Raw genomic sequence first — 7,500 nt, 5'->3', positions numbered from 1 at the left:
TCAAGGCAAGAAGGGACAGAGAGAGACAGAGGTAGAGTTTCGTAGTCTCCCGTGAACACGATAGATTATATATCGAGCATGCGTACGACTTGCACGGTCTCTGCACGACCGCGACGAACGCCGACGAGCGTCCAACAATCGCTCGTACGTCGCGTATGTTCTCTCCGTCCGCTCTTATTCGTATCCTCGTTCTTGTACCTTCGTCCGACTCTGAAACGTTCTCTTATATAAAGAACGACGGCGGGTTGTTAAGGCAAGAAGGGACAGAGAGAGACAGATACGGAGAGTAACGATACGCAACGCAAGCAGTCTTAGGTTTACGTGAGCAACCCTCAGCCAGGCGTGGTCCAGGAATTGTATCCGTGGACCGCAATGTGCGTTCGAAATGTCGATGTTCATGTGTCCTGCAGTTCACACGTTGACGCGCAATTAGCTGCGTTCTTCATCGACCCACGAGCCAAGTGATCCACCGTTCAGGGTAATCTTTTATAAATTTTGCAACAGTTCAATACTCAAATGTACTCTTCTCGGTTCTAGCGAAGCCGAGTTCCGTCACGTTCGACCAACGGGAATCGAACGCGCAGAAGTCGCCATAGGATTGACGACACAAAAACGTTCGAAAAAAAAGAAACCGACGAACGCGCGAAGATACGCGCGTTCGCCGGCCGGGCGTAAAGTACATTATGATATATAACAACCATCGAGATCGAAGCTCCGTTCGTCAGGAAACGACGGGGATATATACACCCGATTCTGAATCCTCTGTACAGCACACGATCTCGCGAACGAGTAAGGACGGTGGCTAGCCCATGTTTTATATGTGTTTGATTCTACTCTCTCGTCCAATTATTCAAGAAACAGCGCGCGTGCATCTCTCCATCGTTCGGGTGATAGTAAAGATTCGATGGGATTTGCGCGGCCGTCCGCCTCGAGCGGTCTTTCGTCCCAATATCCAGAAGCAGAGTTTGAAAAACTCTAGCGACGGCACGGGTGTCCGACTCACGACATCGAGGTTTCGAAGCCGGCGATCCCCTCCGAACGGATGGCGACCACGCGACGACTGAAAGCATGAAAAATCGACGAAAGATAGAACACATCTCCGTTCGGGTGATGTTTTTTTTAAAAAAAAAAAACAAAAATTCGATGGTACTCGCAGCCATCGTCCTCGCGCGGTCTTTCGTCCCAACATCCAGAAGCAGAGTTTGAAAAGCTCTAGCGACGGCACGGGTGTCCGACTCACGACAACGAGGATAGACAGCCGGTTCCCTCCGAACGGGTTATGCGACGACGATAAACTCGATGAAACTTTAGTCTCGTTCAGGTAGTGTGTGTGTCTTGTAAATCAAAAATTCGATGGGACTCTCATCCATCGTCCTCGCGCGGTCTTTCGTCCCAACATCCAGAAGCAGAGTTTGAAAAACTCTAGCGACGGCACGGGTGTCCGACTCACGACAACGAGGATAGACAGCCGGTCCCCTCTGAACGGTATATTATATATATGCGATGATAGACGACAAACTGGATGAAACTAAGTCTCGTTCAGGTAGTGTGTACATCAAAAATTCGATGGAACTCGCATCCGTCGTCCTCGCGCGGTCTTTCGTCCCAATATCCAGAAGCAGAGTTTGAAAAACTCTAGCGACGGCACGGGTGTCCGACTCACGACAACGAGGAAAGACAGCCGGTCCCCTCTGAACGGTATATTATATGAAACTTTAAGTCTCGTTCAGGTAGTGTGTACATAAAAAATTCGATGGAACTCGAATCCGTCGTCCTCGCGCGGTCTTTCGTCCCAATATCCAGAAGCAGAGTTTGAAAAACTCTAGCGACGGCACGGGTGTCCGACTCACGACAACGAGGATAGACAGCCGGTCCCCTCTGAACGGTATATAATATACATTATGCGACGGTAGACGATCAACTAGACGAAACTTTAGTCTCGTTCAGGTGGTGTAAAAAAATTCGATGGGATACGCACGCACGGCTGTCGTCGTCCTCGAGCGGTCTTTCGTCCCAATATCCAGAAGCAGAGTTTGAAAAACTCTAGCGACGGCACGGGTGTCCGACTCACGACATCGAGGCTTCGAAGCCGGCGGCATTCCCCTCTGAACGAACTTCGGCTACACTAGTTACGAATCGTTGCTACACATCGTCTTCATCGTCGTCGTCGTCGTCGACATCGACATCGACATCGACATCGACATCGTATCATCATCATCATCGGTCATCGTCGCATAGCGGGCCAACATCCACGCGATGCGTCTTCGTTCTAGGTTACCCGATCCACGAGTATGTTACACGTGGTTTCGTTATTTCGAACGAAACGACACACGAAGAGCACACGCCCTGTGGGTAGGAAGCACGTTTCGAGAACGACGAGAGTTTCGATGAAAGAGACGAGAGAAGTCGACGCAGAAGGTATCCATGGATCTTCGAAGAGAACCTTCGAAGATGTATATCGGTATCCTTTCGCTCTGCGCGACTCGCTACAAGTTCTTTCGCTCTCGTCGACTCGTTCTAGACGCTTCGTTCGATCCCAAAGAGGAGTCTTCGATATGTCCCGTTGCTAGGAGGAGAACAAACGCAACACAGACCACGAAACATAGAAGAGAATAGGCGAGCATGATCTCTCCGACACGAGGCACTTTAGAGATTTTCTTATTAGTTTGCATGGACTTTTATATTCGTTCGTACGGTTTCCACGATGCAAATACGAAATACGAGATCGTGACGGCGGGTCTTTCTGTGTACGGCCTCTCGCAGGCGCCACGACTGCATTTCTCTTTACACGTGGTTTCCATCGTAATTTTTTTCGTTTGATATCGAGCCTTAACTTTTGTTGGCTCTTTCGAAGCTAGAGTTCCCTTTTATTAGAATTTCATATATATATATGTTTTATTCGGAGACGGCGGGTCTTTCTGTTTACGACCTCACGCAGGCGCCTCGAATAAGTTTCATTCGCATTTCGTTTTTATACTTATACATATCTCTTCATCCCGATGATCGAGAGAGAGTGCCACCTTCTCTTCGTATAATTCCGTAGCTGGAGGGTCGTCTCCTCCTTAAGAATATTACTATTCGTGCCAACGGAGGTTGCCAAGCTCCCTGGCGTTTTCGTTTGTTAAAGTATATAGCTTGTTAATACGTCGTATATACTTTCGTCGATACAGGAGGAGTACAGCTCCTTACCGACCATTGATATATATTTCATAGTTTTTATATGTGTTCAAGTCAAATTCTTTTGGTATCGTATCGTTAATGATCCTTCCGCAGGTTCACCTACGGAAACCTTGTTACGACTTTTACTTCCTCTAAATGATCAAGTTTGGTCATCTTCCCGGTAACATCGGCAATGCTTATCACATTGGCCGCGCACCAGTCCGAAGACCTCACTAAATCATTCAATCGGTAGTAGCGACGGGCGGTGTGTACAAAGGGCAGGGACGTAATCAACGCGAGCTTATGACTCGCGCTTACTGGGAATTCCTCGTTCATGGGGAATAATTGCAAGCCCCAATCCCTAGCACGAAGGAGGTTCAGCGGGTTACCCGGGCCTTTCGGCCAGGGAAAACACGCTTATTCCTTCAGTGTAGCGCGCGTGCGGCCCAGAACATCTAAGGGCATCACAGACCTGTTATTGCTCAATCTCGTGCGGCTAGAAGCCGCCTGTTCCTCTAAGAAGATTTGTTTGTACGTTGGTAGTAAAAACCCACCGACCGAAGCCGGGGGCCTTCGAGATACCATAAGTTACGTCTATTTAGCAGGCTAGAGTCTCGTTCGTTATCGGAATTAACCAGACAAATCGCTCCACCAACTAAGAACGGCCATGCACCACCACCCACCGAATCAAGAAAGAGCTATCAATCTGTCAATCCTTCCGGTGTCCGGGCCTGGTGAGGTTTCCCGTGTTGAGTCAAATTAAGCCGCAGGCTCCACTCCTGGTGGTGCCCTTCCGTCAATTCCTTTAAGTTTCAGCTTTGCAACCATACTTCCCCCGGAACCCAAAAGCTTTGGTTTCCCGGAAGCTGCCCGCCGAGTCATCGGAGGAACTTCGGCGGATCGCTGGCTGGCATCGTTTATGGTTAGAACTAGGGCGGTATCTGATCGCCTTCGAACCTCTAACTTTCGTTCTTGATTAATGAAAACATTTTTGGCAAATGCTTTCGCTTCTGTCCGTCTTGCGACGATCCAAGAATTTCACCTCTAACGTCGCAATACGAATGCCCCCATCTGTCCCTATTAATCATTACCTCGGGGCTCCGAAAACCAACAAAATAGAACCGAGGTCCTATTCCATTATTCCATGCACACAGTATTCAGGCGAAGGTAGCCTGCTTTAAGCACTCTAATTTGTTCAAAGTAAACGTATCGGCCCACCTCGACACTCAGTGAAGAGCACCGCGATGGGATATTAGTTGGACCGCCCGCGAGGAGCTAAGCCCACCGATAGGACGTACCACATAATGCCAGTTAAACACCGCGAGCGGTGAACCGACACTGTGACACACAGATTCAACTACGAGCTTTTTAACCGCAACAACTTTAATATACGCTATTGGAGCTGGAATTACCGCGGCTGCTGGCACCAGACTTGCCCTCCAATTGGTCCTCGTTAAAGGATTTAAAGTGTACTCATTCCGATTACGGGGCCTCGGATGAGTCCCGTATCGTTATTTTTCGTCACTACCTCCCCGTGCCGGGAGTGGGTAATTTGCGCGCCTGCTGCCTTCCTTGGATGTGGTAGCTGTTTCTCAGGCTCCCTCTCCGGAATCGAACCCTGATTCCCCGTTACCCGTTACAACCATGGTAGGCGCAGAACCTACCATCGACAGTTGATAAGGCAGACATTTGAAAGATGCGTCGCCGGTGCTAGACGACCATGCGATCAGCACAAAGTTATTCAGAGTCACCAAAACAAACGATGGACGGACAGACGAGCCATCCGCCACCGATTGGTTTTGATCTAATAAAAGCATTCCTACCATCTCTGGTCGGAATCTGTTTGCATGTATTAGCTCTAGAATTACCACAGTTATCCAAGTAAATGTAGGTATGATCTAAGAAACCATAACTGATTTAATGAGCCATTCGCGGTTTCACCTTAATGCGGCATGTACTGAGACATGCATGGCTTAATCTTTGAGACAAGCATATGACTACTGGCAGGATCAACCAGGGATCTTATTCGTATAACAATTCTTATAAATTTCGTTTAAGTTCTCTTCGTGTCGTAGGTGGGACGTAAGCACCGTACGACGAGACTTTTCGTTCTTAAGATAGATATATTATAAAATATATCTCTTAGCGACGTTCGAGATACACCCATAGTTCAGTAATAATCTTCGAACGCCGCTCGCAGCCACTTTGTAATTCTCAACTTCTCCTCTCTCTCTCTCATAGTATTATATAAAATGTTTAAGAATCATACTTCTAAAGGAACATTCTATAATGCTGTCTTCGTGTAAAAAGACTTATATCTCTCCTCCTCTCTCAACTCTTAGAATATCTTAGCGGTAAAGCACGTATACACACCTCACGCTGAACGAACAAGCGCGTATCCCAGTGCGTCGCGCTGGACATACCGTAAGAATATTCTTCCTTTTCGGTAGAACATTCTCGGTAGAAGACATACTACGCAAAGATAGTACGCTCTACCGGCCCGTCGAATACTTCTGCGAAAGCAGAAGTTGTTATAGAAAGCAGACGGTTATAATCCCTTGAGTGAATCGATACTCAGTTAGTACAAGCACACACGCATCTAACAACTTTTGTTAGAATACGTACACACAGGTCACCAGCTTCCCGACTCAGGGGAACCTTGCCACGATATTTGGTCATTACGTCCAGGACAGCGACCCGCGGCGCAGCAGTGTAGAGAAAAAACCAGTACGAGAACGGAGGAACAGTCGAGAAATAGCGTAAAATACACTAAGACTCGAGGAGCGGTGACTGAATTCTCAACCGAGGCCGTAGAATAGCCACGCGCTCAACGCTGCTCCGACCGAACCGTCCGGCTCGACGTCTCTCTTATAGATACGAAAGCGCCAGCCGGAAGGCCGGCGCCGGCCGGGCTAGCGGCCGCGCGCTTACGGTGCAAAACCTCCGTAGCAACGTACCGTTCGGAAGGGACGCTGGAACTTAGTCTCGCGAACGCTCGATCACTACTACACAAAGCCAATATCCAACCATCGAAATACATTACCAGACGTTTTATTAACATAATAAAAATGCATTTTTACCAAAAAATTAATTTTTTTTTTCACCGAAAAATTGCATCAGTAAACATACTCTTTTATCGAATACGGAAAACAAACAAGTTTATAATCAATTACAATACGTTAAAATAAGTAGAAATATGCAAAAAAATATATACCTTGTAACGTTAATTAACGAAAAAATTAGAAAAATATCCCAGTCGTGTCAGTTCGGCGAACGCTAATTTTTTGAAAAAATCGATCAAAATGTTTAATCCCGACGTATTTAATAGAGATATAACGATTCCCGTAAAAAAATTTATACCTTATAACGCTTTTTAACGAATAAACTCGAAAAAACTTTTTCGCACTCGGAATTTTTCTAAGTCCCAACGTACCGGCTCGGAATTTTTCTATGTTCCAACGACCGGTCGTGTCGGTCCGAACGTTTTTATATCCGTCTGCCGACGATATAAACGCTTAATCCCGACGTATTTTATCGAGTTATAACGATTTATGTAAAAATATTCGTACCTCGTAACGCTTTTTAACGAATTAACTCGAAAAGAGTGTTCGGTCCGAAAATTTTCCAAGTTCGAACGACCGGCCGCATAGGTCCGTTTTTAAAAATCGTTCTCGGACGGAAATAAACCATTAATCCCGACGTATTTTGTCGTGTTACGTCGATTTATGCAAAAAAATTCATACCTTGTAACGCTTTTAACCGAGTAAACTCGAAAAAACTTTTTCGCACTCGGCATTTTTCTAAGTCCCAACGTACCGGCTCGGAATTTTTCTATGTTCCAACGACCGGTCGTGTCGGTCCGAACGTTTTTATATCCGTCTGCCGACGATATAAACGCTTAATCCCGACGTATTTTATCGAGTTATAACGATTTATGTAAAAACATCCGTACCTCGTAACACTTTTTAACGAGTTATTTCGAGGGGAACTTTCGGCCTTTTCGTAACGGGGCGAAAAAATTCAAAGTTCCAACGTCCCAGTCATGTTGGTCCGGCGGATGAAATTTTTTAAAAAAATAAAGTGAAATCGTAACGTTCGACTAGATTTCGTCGAAACATAACGATTTCGCTGATAATTTCGATACCTTATAACGCTTTTTCTCGAGTTATTTCGAGTTGAACTTTCGGTACTTTCGTGGCGGTGCGAAAAAATTCTAAGTTCCAACGTCCCGGTCATGTTGGTCCGGTGGATGAAATTTTTTAAAAAAATAAAGTGAAATCGTAACGTTCGACTAGATTTCGTCGAAACATAACGATTTCACTGATAATTTCGATACCTTAT

General features: G+C 46.2%; 2 non-coding genes across 2 annotated transcripts; both read right to left on the bottom strand.

The window, feature by feature from the left end:
• Nucleotides 1-326: 326 nt before the first annotated feature.
• LOC143303826 (5.8S ribosomal RNA) lies at nt 327-481 on the bottom strand. Its single transcript, XR_013060477.1, has one exon. It is a non-coding gene; the product is annotated as a 5.8S ribosomal RNA (ribosomal RNA).
• Nucleotides 482-3,256: 2,775 nt separating this feature from the next.
• On the bottom strand, nt 3,257-5,179 carry LOC143303845 (small subunit ribosomal RNA). The gene has a single exon (XR_013060496.1). It is a non-coding gene; the product is annotated as a small subunit ribosomal RNA (ribosomal RNA).
• Nucleotides 5,180-7,500: the final 2,321 nt, after the last annotated feature.

Source organism: Bombus vancouverensis, chromosome 16 (genome assembly GCF_051014615.1).
Source record: "Bombus vancouverensis nearcticus chromosome 16, iyBomVanc1_principal, whole genome shotgun sequence".
Lineage (NCBI taxonomy): Eukaryota > Metazoa > Arthropoda > Insecta > Hymenoptera > Apidae > Bombus > Bombus vancouverensis.
The sequence above is the reverse complement of the archived record's forward strand: the minus strand, read 5'-3'. Positions and strand labels throughout refer to the sequence as shown.